The following is a 15173-nucleotide window of genomic DNA, read 5'->3' as shown; positions in this document are numbered from 1 at the left end:
ATCCTGATGGTGCAATGAGCAAGGGTCTCACATCTGAGAATACCCTTCCACGCTTAGGTGGACAAAAATATTTACAACAAGGGGTGGTGACGGACAGAGTCTCTGAATTAAGCAGAAAGCTCTCACCCAGTCAAGAGATCAGGGCTAGATCCAACACCGTTTTTTAGCTCACTGCACCATCCCAGTTTCAGAACCTGGCTGTATGCAAATTCGTCTGTTCCTGTCCCAGTGCATGATGGGAACAGGGCAAACCAAACTACAAAAGCCAATTCCTACACTGGGAAGGAAACAAGCTCCCGGGGACCGGTTTCTGGCATTACAGCCGTCTTCGGCCCGGTTTGCTTGAATCCTGATGGTGCAATGAGCAAGGGTCTCACATCTGAGAATACCCTTCCACGCTTAGGTGGACAAAAATATTTACAACAAGGGGTGGTGACGGACAGAGTCTCTGAATTAAGCAGAAAGCTCTCACCCAGTCAAGAGATCAGGGCTAGATCCAACACCGTTTTTTAGCTCACTGCACCATCCCAGTTTCAGAACCTGGCTGTATGCAAATTAGTCTGTTCCTGTCCCAGTGCATGATGGGAACAGGGCAAACCAAACTACAAAAGCCAATTCCTACACTGGGAAGGAAACAAGCTCCCGGGGACCGGTTTCTGGCATTACAGCCGTCTTCGGCCCGGTTTGCTTGAATCCTGATGGTGCAATGAGCAAGGGTCTCACATCTGAGAATACCCTTCCACGCTTAGGTGGACAAAAATATTTACAACAAGGGGTGGTGACGGACAGAGTCTCTGAATTAAGCAGAAAGCTCTCACCCAGTCAAGAGATCAGGGCTAGATCCAACACCGTTTTTTTTTATTTTTCATCCCCGACAGAGCCCAAACTATCTCCTCGCGTTCTATCGGTCACATTAAGAATTCCCGGTGCAAGTTAGATAACCACAGTAATTCAATGTGTGTTAGGTAATCCAGTATACGCTCCTCTCGAGCAGGCCCTCGGGAGGCACACAAGGCTGCATAGTATTCCCAGAACTTCTCCGCCACTTGTGTCTCAGTAAGTGGCGGGTCCGTTGGGAGTGCCCTCATATCCGGAATCGCAGTTCTATCTCTGCGTTGTTTAACAGTCTGTGCCAATACCATTCCCGGGCGTTCCCCCTCACCGTAAATTCTAGCAGTGGCATACTTCCCAAGATGTTGTATTTCCGCATCAGCTTCATTGTGATATTCACGTAGCGTCTGCGCTAGCTCGTGAGTAAGCGCTTCACTCCGGTTGGTAATGCTTAGCGCCTCCAACTCTTTCAGCTTTTTCTCCAGGGTCTCTAGTCAGTTCTGAATCGATCTCAGTACCCCCGCATGTTTAGAGATAGTGACCCCTGTAATATACGCCTTGAAGGCCTTCCACACAGTCTGGAACAAATCAACCAATCCCACATTAGTCTCGAAAAAAGTCTCAATGGATGTGGCCAGGTCTTCTCTAAATACACTGTCAAGCAGTGAATAGGGTGGGAAACGCCACATAAACGGGGGAATACGCTTCTTGGGCGAGGCAATAGTCAGTAGAAGTGGAGAGTGATCCGAATAGGTACAGGGCAATATCGTGCAAGCTCGGACATGTTGGTTTAGGGATTTGGAGGCCAGCCAGTAGTCAATTCGAGTGTGAACATTATGTGGTGCGGAGTAGTGTGTGTAACCGCCCTGTTGTGGGTGCCTGTGTCTCCATACGCCGCAGAGACCATGCCTCAACATCGACGTCTCTAGTACCCTGGCAGAGGCTGAGGGGCGTCTGTCTGGGCCGTCCGATCTGTTTTTATCAGGGTGTCTGACCAGATTGAAGTCTTCTCCCCAGAGAACGTAACCCTGCGAATGTAACTGAGCTTTCGACGTCAGGCTGGTGTAAAAACCTGGGTGATCATAGTTCGGGCCATATATTTTCATTATAAAAATCTCCAGCCCTTTCCCCAAGCATTTGGAAATAGCAAAGCGTCCCTCCCTATCCGTCTCTAGGGGTGTCCGTGTTATCGAGACCTTCGGATTCACCCATGTCAGCACTCCCCTAGCGTGTGAGGTAAATCCTGCCGCATGAATATTGCCCAGGAGGCCTTTAGTGCGCAGTCGGGTTGGAGATGAGTCTCCTGAAGGAGTGCAATGTCGACATTATGTCTAGTAAGGTAGTGCATTACTTTCCGGACTTTGCGGTGGTCATTAATACCACGTACATTCTAAGTCAATAGGACAAGTGAGTCTAGGGGTCCTTCAGGTGGGACCACCGAAGGGTCAGTCATAGGGGAATGAGTCATGGTGAAGTGTCATATCGCCAACAATAACTAAAAAAAAACCAACATTAAACCTCCCCATTTGAAACCACGAGAGAAGTATAGATTCGAAATTCAACCCCCCCCACCCAGTTCCCTTCCACGCCTGCCCAACCCCAACTTGGCTGCGATATTCATCCCTCCCACCCAAACAGTGACCACATGTGGTATTCACGCTGGGGTGGATGTAGCTCGCTAAAAACAAAAACGCTTTTGTGTTCCATAACGACCGTCCCCCCTACTTCACTAGGGCCGGTTAGGGTGAGCCGCACAGTAGTGCAGGAATATTCTTCGATCTGTGCCCACATCGCAACCCAACAGTAGGGCATCTTAATATGGAGAGCCCCCCACTCCCGCCCATAACAACCCTGCAGCTCTAAGGCTCAAATGGTGACAACCGAAGCCCCCCGCCACCCCCCCCCCCTTCCCCAGAGAGGACGCAAATCAAAGCTTTAATGGAACAAGCGTACCAGGTATATGCTTCACAACACTCTCTTCTGACCCCCCTTCCCGACCACCCATCAGTCGAGTGGATCCAAACACGTCAAGGTATCCAAAGGGGATAGGCCCCACAGGGACAGTAGGGACCCTCTCATCAACAACTGCCAGTAACATCGCTCCTAATCTCCCAACATACACAAAAAATTGTCAGCCGTTAGTGTTCGTGTTTCGTGGTTAGTCCTGTTCGTCTAGTGCTCCTCCAGCCGCCTCATCCAGGAGTGCCCTGTCAGGAGAGGGCCGCCGCTCCTTCCGCCATTCTTTAAGGGCTTTCTGTAAAGCTTTAGGGTCAGTGAAAATCAAGCCCCTGTCGATTGACCCGCAGCTTAGCAGGGTACAGCATCGCGTAGTCAGCCCCAATTTCTAGGAGTTGCCTTTTCATTGGAACAAACTGTCGTCTCGCCTCCTGTACTTTGGTTGTGAAACCGGGAATAGGGAAATCGTCGACCCCTCGAATTGTAATGGCTGTTTCTCTCTGGCAAGTCTGAGGGCAATGTCCCGGTCCCTGTAGTTTAACAATTTCGCAATTATAGGTCGGGGAGGTGCACCCTGCTTCGGTTTCGGACCCAAAGAGCGATGAGCCCTCTCAACAACAAACATTGCGGAGAAGGCGGTGTCCCCTTACAATGTCCTCAACAGCTTTTCTATGAAGAGCTCCATATTCCCAGTGTGGGTGGTTTCCGGCAGGTCGGTAATGCTGAGATTACAGCGCCGAGAACGGGCCTCCAAATCCTCGTCTTGTCCTGAATGACCTGGAGGACCTTTCCCAACTGTTTGTGCTCCACATCAAGAGTTGTGTGAGCCTCCTCCACCTCCGTCAGCCTCTGCTCCGACATATCGAGGCACTCAGCATGTTTATCAAGCCTCTCAGCCATGCAGTCCATTTGATAAGTGAGTGCATCCATCTTTGTTCACAAGGAGGCAATCTCGCCCTGTAGGTTTTTCTCCATAGCTATCAGCAGGCCACAAATGTCTTGCTGTTGGTCCTCTCCGGCCGGATCCTGGTCACCGACCCCCTCCTCCAGGGCCGTCTCGCTGGCCTTAGACCTCTTCGGGTCAAATGATAATTTTGTTTGAGTTATGTCTACCTGCCCCATTGCGGTTCCGCAGGTTGTCCCCCTCCCCCGGAGTAGTCCGTACGGACCGTGAAACATCAGCGTGGGCAGGCGCCTTAACGCGAGATCACTGGGCACAGGGTAGAGAGTCACTAGAGGCCGTGTCTGTCAGGGTTTCACTGCACCCCCACCACGAGGCGCCCTCCCCGCCACAAACCTCTATCTCCGGTCTTCGAGGTGGCTACTCCCCAGATGAAGCTCACCGTGTCCTATCCGCCACAGGTAACCAGCAAAGTGCTGCAAGAGGACTTCGTAACACTGCACCTCAAGTTCCGGAGGGACTACCGGCCGCGGGCACAGCTGTGGTTCGTGGAAACGGCAGAAGAAACGAGAGACCTTGAAGAATACGCCAGGGATTCAACCCCTAATAAATTTACAAACCGGACCGAATGTTGAATTTTACTGTGTATATAATGAGGAAGCATACAGAACACATAAAATTGTAAATAGCCTTGAAAAAGCCCTGGCGCAATTCGCCACAGGGGCAAAACACGTGTCGGCTGTCTACGCTTTTATCCACACAAATAAAGAGCAACTTTTCTATAAAGCACGGACTCCTTTGATTCTATTCATACAAAAAAGGATTGAGCCTAAGGACACCAAGATGTAACGTTTAACACACTCATCATCCCCTTCAAATACCTTATTGTCTGAAAACTCAAGAGGTCCAGAGTTTTCTTGAGTGTGTTATCATCAACAATAACCTGTGAAAACTAATGTGGACTTGGATTTCTTTGTGGACCACCTCCCCTCTGTAGACAGCTGTGGTCGTGTTTCGCGTCCTGATATCGCGTCGCAGGTCACACACCCAAAGTTCCGTGTGTATCGCCTGCCGACTCACTCCCCTCTCCACAGGCTCTCCAAGGTGCAGGTATCATAAGTAAGGGGAGAGAAACTCAATATGCTCTCTACATGCGCGGGGAGGGGGGCAAGCATCTCCGGCACTTCCCAGTGCATCAGGGTCAGCACTCAGCAGCATCCCTGTGGAGCAGCGATGTCCCAGGTCTTCAAGATGGCAGCCAATCCTCCATCAGAACCTCCTCAAGGTCCCAGATCCCTCTGCTGCCCCAGAGGCCGTAGATACAGAGGGCCCACTGCCGAGTAAACTCCCCCCTAGGCCAGCTCACCTCGCCGCAGTTCATCACCGCAACGCGGTGCTTCCCGGATTGCTGCCGGCCATTCCTGGAAGAGGGGGATGTGCGGCCTCGCACAGGCCAAACGTGGACAGGCCCGCCGCAGAGGCTCCTTTATTGTATGGTCGTAGTTTGGCGCTGTTAGCAACGCCGGGGAGCCGCACCAGCAGTGGTCAGCCCTCTATGCGGTCCTGCCAATGGGATACAAGGCCCCCGGGCCTCGCCTTAGGGGTATGCCACACTGCTCCTCCTGCGGGAATAGGCCCTCTCGCCACCGTCGCTCTCTGTCCCCCCGCTTACCTCCACCGCACCAGGCCGGGCGGGGCACTCAGCGGTTTCCTACATGGGGGAGGACAGGCCACTCAGCTCACCCCCGCGTTCGCGCCCGCATCAGGAGACCATCCGTGCCACAGTCCAGCAGCCGGAGCAGAGTCAGGGGGCTCTCCAAGCCGGGGCAGGCCTTTTGTCACCACCGGCTCTGGCGCCTGCAGTCATCACAGCTCGGGCAGCGGGTAGGGAGCAGGCAAAAAGCTTGTTCTTTCGGGGTCTCGCTCCACAGTGGTTACGCAGTCCCACGGTGGGCACAGGGCAGGTTTCAGAAACGCAGGACACAGGATAATTCACGGATAGTTGCGTGAAGCAGGGGAACTCTCGGCTCAAGTGGCCATCTTGGTCGCGAACTAGCTCCGCCCCCCTAATTTTATACTAAATAAATGCTTAAATTTTGCTTGTCTAAAGATTATGCTAAATTTCTTTCCTAAATAAAGTAGATAAATCATTGAAATTTAAACTCGAGTCTGTTTTATTTTTTAAATTAATAAAGGTCATGACAGAATTAAATGTTAAAAGTACAGGAATAATTGTGATTGAGCTGGTCTTAATCGCCATCAACGGAATTCTACTAGTTGGTCCATCGACCAAATAGCGAAGTATCTTGATGTTTTGTTCCTTACCTTGTAACAGGTTAAATGATATGTTGAAATGTATATAATGTATAAAATATAGAATTTAATTTAGGTCAATGAGGTACCCCGCTATCCAGCAGCTCGCCTTCTTTTTCATTGATTCAGGGGTAGTGTGATGTGTGAATGTGTGACTCTCAGTGCTATGGGCCACACCGATGAGTAGAGATAAAATGCTAATGAGATAAGTGAGATGAGTTTGAGGGTTGTCGGAAAGCTTAGCTGCATCACGTGCAAAATGTACACAGCACATTCATTTATAATTCAGAATGTAGTATAGAAAACCATTATTATTGAGGCAAATACAGCAATGCATATCAGTGAAACCATTATGGGTTACGGCAAGCATATCGAGCACATAACTCTGGGAGGAGCAGCAAAGAAAGAGGAAGTGTTCCAGTGTGGACAGGTATTTATAGGGCTAGTCTCTATGGTGTTTACAATGTGACGCTAAGCATTCTGGGAATGTTTTACTTTCACTATGTTATGAATTTTCCTATTGGCTGCTGTTAATTTTGCAGTAAAGAGAGACACCATGGACATGGGGCACATTCCAGGCGCTCCTGCTCTCTGACTCCAGGGCATTGCCCTCCCCGGGACCAGCAGGAGTCGGACCCCTCGAGTGCGGAGACCCCCTCCCCCTGCACGGGAGCCGCACACCATGCCCCCTCGCAGTGTAACGAGCGCCTCATGGATACGGGGCACATTCCAGGTGCTCCTGCTCTCCGACCCCAGGGCACACCCGGACCTTCTTCTTGTGGATTGTGGACACAGATCCTGTGCACGTATCTTACAACCTTCCGTTCGCCTTTGGTTTTGTGGCTGCATCCCCCCTCTGACTCTACTCAACGGAATCCTACTCTCTGGGTTCTTCTTCTGGATTCTTGACTTTGGTGATTTTTGTGCATCCCGCCATTTTTGGAGATAATAATAATAATAATAATAATCCACATTTGTAAAGCGCAAACAATCACCCGTAAGGGTCTCCAGGCCCTGGGGGCCGTCGGAAAGATTAAGCGAGCTATTGCCCAGAGTCGCATGGTGCTGGGCTGACATGCCGCCGGAGCCGGGAAACAAACCATGATCCCCAGATTCCAGCGTCAGTCGCCCTGGCCGCGGTGCCACACCTCTCTATCCTGCCACAGACTCTCATGGACTTCTTTACTTTTTCTTGTGTCCTTGCCGCCATTTTGCTGCTGTTCTCGGCCGCTTTTCTTTGGACCCTGACCGCCATCTTGTCCATTCCCTCATCCTTTAACCCTTTTCCCTCGTTTCCCCCTTGACGATCTTCAAATGTTTCTTCCCTTTTCTGATTTGCCTTTTCTCCATACACTTATATCCCTCCCACCCTCCCTTGTTGCTGTGACTGCGTCCTCCCTCCGACCCTACTTAATGGAACTCTGCTCTTCTGGGTTTTTTTGGGGTCTTGACTTGAGAAAATCTACTATGTGTATATATATATATATGTATATAGAGATAACTCTAATCACTAGTATATACAGTAGACCTTTGTCCTCTCTACCATTCCTATGTGACTCTTAGAGTATATCCATTTGTATCTCTTCCTTGAGTGATTTTACTACTTGTACATTTGCAATTTTTCTGTTTGTATCTTTTATGTAACACATGTAATCCTAAATCCTTATGTATCGCAACTGGTCCTTATGTAGAGTGCTCTGACACCTTCGGGTAAAGTTCACGCTATATAAAATCGCATAAAATAAATAAATAAAAAGCATAATGAAAAATGTTCTAGCTACTGCGACAAAGAATTTTCAATTCTATTAAGGACACGGAGGCGAGAATTATGCTTCTCTATTCTTTACTGACAAACAGCAGCAAAAGAGTTAACTTTAAACAGCATAACCTGGAAGTACAACCCCCTCCAGGTCTGCACCAATTATAATACAGGAATGTGAATAAATGTCCACATTACTTCCTCTTTCTTTGCAAATGTCTATAAACAGAAAAAAAGGACTGAACCCAAACGTGACATCGAACCACGTTAGCGACCGATCTTCTTCAAACGTAGAAGGCCGATCCAAACTGCGTCAGAACAGCTCACACTTCAGGATTGTTTTCCTTGGTCGCCTGAAACAAGTAACATAGCCATAATACCCATGTCAGACTGAAAATAACAGTCATAAATGAATAATTTGGGTGGGAAAAAATAAGAAGTCAAACATAATCAGCAAAATATGCAAGCAAATAGTATTATAACTATTGTGAAGATATGTAAAATATAAAATAATCCATCCAGGGTGGGATAATTCTCTCCTCCTTGTCCTTAATAGAATTGAAAATTCTTAGTCGCGGTAGCTAGAAAGATTTTCATTCTATGTCAGTCCACGGAGGCTCAAATTATGCTAGTTTAAAGTTGCTCCACTACAACAGACGCAATATCCACAACAGGTTTGTGGTAAAAGGTCTTAAAAGTGGACTCAGAGGACCAGTCCGCCGCAGTCATAATATCTTGTAACCTGGACCCTGTAACAAGGGCTTTGGAGGCCATGGACCCCCTCACAGAATGAGCACCAAAAACGGAAGAATCAATTCCCGCTTGGTCCAATAACCAGGTAATCCACCTGGCTAGAGTAGCGGAAGAGACTGGGCGGAAAGGTCTCTGAAGCGATATCAACAACTGACCTGCCACATCATTTCTGAACTCTCTGGTACAATCTTCATAGACTTTTAAACATTGCACAACACACAGTTTGCTATGATGAGGAAAGGCAGGATAAGTAATACATTTAGAATTAGTCTTAGTACGATGGGAAAGTGTGAAACTCCAGACGGAGTAAAAACTCTACCTGCGAAATCCAGAGCACGTACGTCTGACACACGTCTGCAAGAAATAAGGCATAATAAAAGAGTCATCTTCGCAGACAATTGTTTGCGCGACAGCCCTTCATTAGCTGGCCATGTTTTCAAGTATCTCAGAACTATGGAAACATCCCATAACGTCTGATATCTAGTTTGAGGAGGATTTACCAACCTAATACGGCAAACTACTTTACAGACCAAGGGATGTTCCCCTACAGGTCTACCATCCACGTGAGAATGTCCTGCCGAACTGGATGATCTAAAATAGTTTACTGTCCTATAGGCCATGCCTGATTTTGCCAAATCGGATAAAAAATTTACAATTACAAAGATACTAGATCCCAAGGGATCACTCTGCCATTCACCACACCAACGCACCCATCGTCGCCAAGCGGATTCATATCGTTTGTGCGTGGAAGGTGCCCAAGACTGGGAGAGAAAAAAGAGAGTGTCTTGCGAAACTCCAGGCACTTGCCAACGTCGCCGGAAAGTTTCCACACCATGAGAGATAACTGACCTTGCAGGATTAAGGGATGTTGAAGGCCCACTGGATCTGTCAACAAGTCTTGGAATGACCGAATCCGAACCGGAGGGGCACACAATAAAGACATTGCCACTGGGAACCACGCTTGTGCTTTCCAACAAGGGGATACTAGGATTATTTCTGCCCCCTGCCTGCGTGTCTGAGCTAACAACCTGGAAATCATGACGAAGGGTGGAAAGGCATATAGAATGCCCATCGTCCACGATTGAAGGAAGGCGTCCGAGCTGATCGCTAACGGATCTGGACGCCAACTGTAAAACAGGGGAAGTTGTCTGTTGAGTCTGGACGCAAACAGATCTAGAATACACGGACCCCATTTGGAAATCAGTGCATGAAACACACCGGGGTGAAGTCTCCAATCGCTGGAGTCCCTCAGAAATCTGGAATTCCAATCTGCCACCACATTCGATGAACCTGGAATGTATTCTGCCGTCACTGAAATGTGGTGATCCAGGCAATAGTGCCGGAAATCCTTGGCAGTTTCCGCTAGAAGTCGGATCTGGTACCGCCCAGGCGCTTGATATAACGTACTGCTGACACATTGTCCAGATGCAGAAGAATACAACAACTTGCTCTCTGAGGAGACAGAGTTCGAATCACAAATGACCCGGCTAAAGGTTCTAGGCAATTGATATGGAGTCGCAACTCCTCTTGGGACCACCGACCCCCGGTCTCCAGTGTCCCACAACGAGCACCCCAGCCCCACCGGCTGGCTTCGGACTCTATGATGGCATCCGGAGTCGCCGCAAAAATGGCCTTGCCATTCCAAACATCCATCTGCTCTAACCACCAATTCATTTCCAGACGAGCCTCTCGTGAGATCGCAATCTGTTCTGCATAATGTAAGCCTCTGCGGAGATGCAGAATCTTTAACCTCTGTAAGGCCCTGTAATGTAAGGGGCCGGGAAATATCACCTGAATGGACGCCGCCAACAACCCCATGAGGCGGGCTAACGACCTCAATGATATAGTCTGAGAGGCAAGCGCCGGGACACTCCTAGGAGTAGCCGTGCGCTATATAAGTCACCCATTAACATAACATAACATAACAAGCGCTCTCCTCAACTCCTTCTTGATCGCAGTCCTCTTCTTGAGAGGCAAAAGCAGTTGAGATGTCAAGGAATTCATTTGAAAACCTAAAAATCCGATCACTTGCGAAGGAATGAGAAGAGATTTGGGAGCATTGAGGAGAAATCCTAACTCTTGGAGGAGTTGGATAGTCCAAGACAGATGGAGTTGTACCACCTCTACGGACTGACCCATGATCAGAATACCTTCTAGATAGAATATGAGTCTGACTCCTCTCTCCCGTAACCATTGAACAATTGGTCTCATGAGTTTCGTGAAACACCATGGAGCGGACGAGAGACCGAAGGGCATGGCCGAAAACTCGAACCACTGACTGCGCCATTGGAATTGGAGGAAGGGCCTGTGAGGCGGAAAAATGGCGCCCGCCAGATAGGCATCTTTTAGATCCAATCGAACCATCCAATCCTGGCATAACAACATGTCCCTCAAGAGATGAATACCTTCCATTTTGAAATGACGGTATACTACTCCCACATTGAACTCTTTCAAGTTCAGAACCAGACGAAACCCCAGATCTTTCTTGGGCACTAAAAAGATTGTACTCACAAAACCGTGCGGGTGAGGAGCCGTCTGCACTATAGCCCCTTTGTTCAGTAATGACTGAACTTCCTCGTAGATGAAACTCATCTCTACGGGGGAAAAACTTAGAGGTCTGGGAGTCACCAATTGCGTGGGGGTCGCATAAAATTCGAGATGTATCCATGATTCGGGAGGAAGGGCCTCTCCCTGGGAAGGAACTGTGCAATACGACCTCCCACCAAATGATCTCTGTAATGTAAAATAGGTACCTGAATAAGAGGAATCTCCAGACTGGAACTGCTGGCCTCTGTAGTTTCCACGTTGCCCACGACCTCTGTCACCTCTGTTACGGGTAGGATAGAATTTCGACCTTTGGGAACCTCCTCTGCCCCGTTGGTCTGCACCTCTAGAGGGCTGATGACAACCTCGGCCGGACCCTCGACCTCTGTAACAGCTGGCCCTGTTAAAAACACCTGAGTGGAAAACACGCTTGATATTTGCCTGCGCCTTATCCAAGGGTAAAAAAGTTGCCACATATTTTCCCATCTATTTGGCGAAGTCATCGCCAAACAACATACCATTGGCCAAGGAACCCGGTTCTGTAGTAGCCATCTCAGACAGCTGGGGGTCTATCCGCATGAGAAAGGATCTTCGTCTCTCTATAGATAAAGCCACAATGGCATTGCCAAGAAAACACATGGCGCATTGCGCCCATTCCATTATCTCAGAAGAGTCCAGGGGAACACCTTTATCCTTTGCAGAAACTGCGGCATCTAATATTTTTGTTAGTGGACCCGAGACATCTAATCATTTGTCTTGGCACCCTTTCCAGGCCCAATCAAGTCCTTTCTTGGGATCTTTGGAAAATTTGCGCATAAATGTGGCCATATTAGGATTCAACTCTGGCGTATCCGCCACCTTGCGCAACAACGAAGGTCGGGGACATTCAGAGCGCAAGGTGGCCCTGACCTGACTCTCAAAACTTTGTCTTAAATTAGATTGAACATAGTGTGCCACTTCCACACAGGGAACCCACTCAGTAGACCTAGGATGGATTTAATTTTGAGGATTAAAAAGTAAATTCTTGGGTGTCACCTCCTCCTGTGCATCGTAAAATAAATGTTTGGTCTTTTTGACCTTCTTCTTGGGCTTCACTGATTCATCAGAATCTGTTGAATCCTGGGTAGCAGGAGAAGACTCTCCTTGCGTATCCTTGCCCGCTAAGGAACCATGGTCCTGTAAAACACTTTTCGCCACATTAAGCAGAGCTTCAGCCAAATCCTGTGTGGCTGAAGAATGCTTACGAGAGGACTTAGATTTTCGTTTGCCAGAGGACTTCTGGGATTTCGATAGGGGCGTTAAGGCCGGAATAAGCGCCTTACTCAACAAACCCTGGACGTGGAAATCCCGGGGTTCAACTGGTCATAAGGCTCCTCATATTCCTCATATTTGTTGTATTCAACCCACTTGTCTTCCTCTTCGGCGTAATACGCTATAATAACTACAAGAGGTGTGAAGGAGATTCAAAGGGGGGTAGTAACCCAAGGGCAAATAAGACCTACAAGAAGGTTTTCCTTAAAAGAAATAACCTGGGTCTTTAATAAAAACTAATAGGAAAAAACTATAGAAACTATGTACAAATATTAATATATATTCAAATGTGGCAGAGCTTGCCCAAAACTCCCCTAGTGCCAAGCACTAATCTGGAAAAACGCTCCGGTAAGCGTTCTAAGAGCAGGGAATTTAGTCCGGCAACACAGGTGCTGATGCGCAAAGAGCCGATGACAGAAAAGCAAACCGGCTCTTCGCGCATGCGCAGAACGTCAAGAATCTGTGGAATGCGGGCTGGTACGAGCCTGTTTCCCTCGCGCACCGAAGTGCGCAGCTCTGCTCCCTCGCCACAGCCCACGGTGAAAGAATGAAGAAACGGAGGGGCACCGAAGCCTCAAACCCCGTGTTAGAAGTCGCGCGCATGCACCGGAATGAAGGGAAGTGCAGCGCGACTTCCAGAAACAGATGAAAACGAGCGCTCTGACTAAAGGGACATGACAGCCCCAAACACGAAAGAAATATTCTAGGATAACTAGCAACCAAGCGACACAGTGCGCAATATAATGAATATATTTAAAACACAGTCAAATAACCTGCAATAAAGTACCACAAGGAAAAATAAATAAAGAGGTACTTATCTGCTGCTGCAGCAGGAAAGAAAAGTAACATTGTGGACATTTATTCACATTCCTGTATTATGATTGGTGCAGACCTGGAGGGGGTTGTACTTCCAGGTTAAGCTGTTTAAAGTTAACTCTTTTGCTGCTGTTTGTCAGTAAAGAATAGAGAAGCATAATTTGAGCCTCCGTGGACAGACATAGAATCTGAAGCCTCCGGTCCTGTAACAAAATTCTATGTCAGTCCACGGAGGCTCTGATTATGCTTCTCTATTCTTTACTGACACAAACAGCAGCCAATAAAAACTTTAAACTGGCATGACCCCGGAAGGGCAACCCCCTCCCTTAGTCTGCATCAATCACTGTCCAGTCCACCACATAAGAGTCCTTGTGAACCTTAAGACCTCCTCTTTCTTTGCTGCTGCAGCAGTGAGTTAAGTGATTTTCCCTTATTGCATTTTTGTGTGCTTATTGGGATTAATCGTTTGGTTTGGTGGTGTGGCTCGTGAGCGCTTTATTGTGAAGTCTTCCCGACATTCTTAGATTTACGTCTTAGCCCCGTGTGAGTGTGTTTTGTGGCAAGCGCCGTCGCGCGATTTGGCGGGCGCGTTAGAGCGCGATAGGGGGCGGTGGAGTAGGAGGAGGCAGACGTGGGTCTCTCGCGCGCAGAGAGCAGTTGAGTTTGGACCCCCATATGCGGCGCGCATGCGCGAGGAGCCGAGTTTCACGTTTGGTGACCGGCTCCTCGCGGGTAGCGCGTCTCGGGACTGCATAAATCTCTGGCCTCATAAGAACGCTTACCGGCGCGTGTCCGCTAAGTCCCACGCTATTTAATATCTACGTAGCGGACTTAGCGAGGGTAATAAAGGCCCATGGATTGCGATTTACATCCTACGCAGATGACACCCAACTGGTCCTGGCAATCCACAAGGACGGCCCAGTGGTGGCAGCTAACTTCCAAAAGGCCATGCTTGCTGTTAGTACTTGGATGGCCTCCAATTGTCTGAGGCTTAACTCGGACAAGACCGAGATCATGACTTTCGGCAAGCTTTCCCCGGAATGGTCCTCCATCTGGTGGCCTGTCCAGCTGGGTTCTCCACCCGTCCCGGTAGAAAAGGCTAGAAACCTGGGAGTTATTTTTGATAGCAAGTTGTCATTCAGCCTTCACGTCAACAAGGTTGTGTCATCTGCTTTCTTTATTTTAAAGAAAATCAAAAAATTACTGCCTTACCTCCCTACTTCAGCTGGGAAGACCCTGGTTTCCACCCTAGTATTTTCAAAAATTGACTACGGGAACGCCCTCTTTCTAAATACTCAGAAACTTGTCCTATCGAAGCTGCAGTCCATACAGAATGCGGCTGCAAGGATTCTTCTTGACATCCCCCGTCGCCAGCCCACTACTCCCGCCATTCTTCATCTGCATTGGCTAAAAGTAGAGAGCCTAATTAAATTTAAGGCCCTCTGTATTGCCTATAAGGCTGTGCATGGCGTCGGACCTAAGTTTCTGACAGAAGCGTTTCAGCTGTACACCCCCAAGAGGGAGCTTAGATCCGCCAACACCTGCCTCCTTCCAGTGCCTCGCACAAGAACGGCTACCTGGGGAGACAGGCGCTTTCTGGTCGCTACACCCAAACTTTGGAATCTATTGCCATTGGCGATTAAAACTGCCCCCAATCTGATGAGCTTTCGTAGGCTCTTAAAAACATGGTTGTTTAACCAGTAGGTTGCTGTCTGATCGTTTTAGCCTCCACATGCGCCGAGACACCTTCGGGTATTTGTATGCGCAATAAAAATCTCGAAAATAAATAAATAAATAAATAAATAAATAAATTAGAGCCAGGCTCTAGGGGAGTGTTGGGGTGCAAATAGGGGTCTCCTTCCACCTTATAATTCAGCCTCCCTAGTGTGTTGGCAACTGGGGTTGCAGTGTGTGTGGGACAGAGGCACACCTGGGCTGCTCCCCCCCTTGTGAAATTCCTCCACACCTCCCTGTCTTATAGCTATGGCG

At 48.5% G+C, this 15173-nt stretch overlaps 1 pseudogene; it reads right to left on the bottom strand.

Annotated features, from left to right (window-relative positions):
- Positions 1-14651, bottom strand: part of LOC147668112 (uncharacterized) — a 98285-nt pseudogene extending 83634 nt beyond the window's left edge.
- Between the last annotated feature and the right edge of the window lie 522 nt (positions 14652-15173).

This window comes from Lissotriton vulgaris, unplaced genomic scaffold (assembly GCF_964263255.1).
Source record: "Lissotriton vulgaris unplaced genomic scaffold, aLisVul1.2 SCAFFOLD_375, whole genome shotgun sequence".
Taxonomy (NCBI): domain Eukaryota; kingdom Metazoa; phylum Chordata; class Amphibia; order Caudata; family Salamandridae; genus Lissotriton; species Lissotriton vulgaris.
The sequence above is the reverse complement of the archived record's forward strand: the minus strand, read 5'-3'. Positions and strand labels throughout refer to the sequence as shown.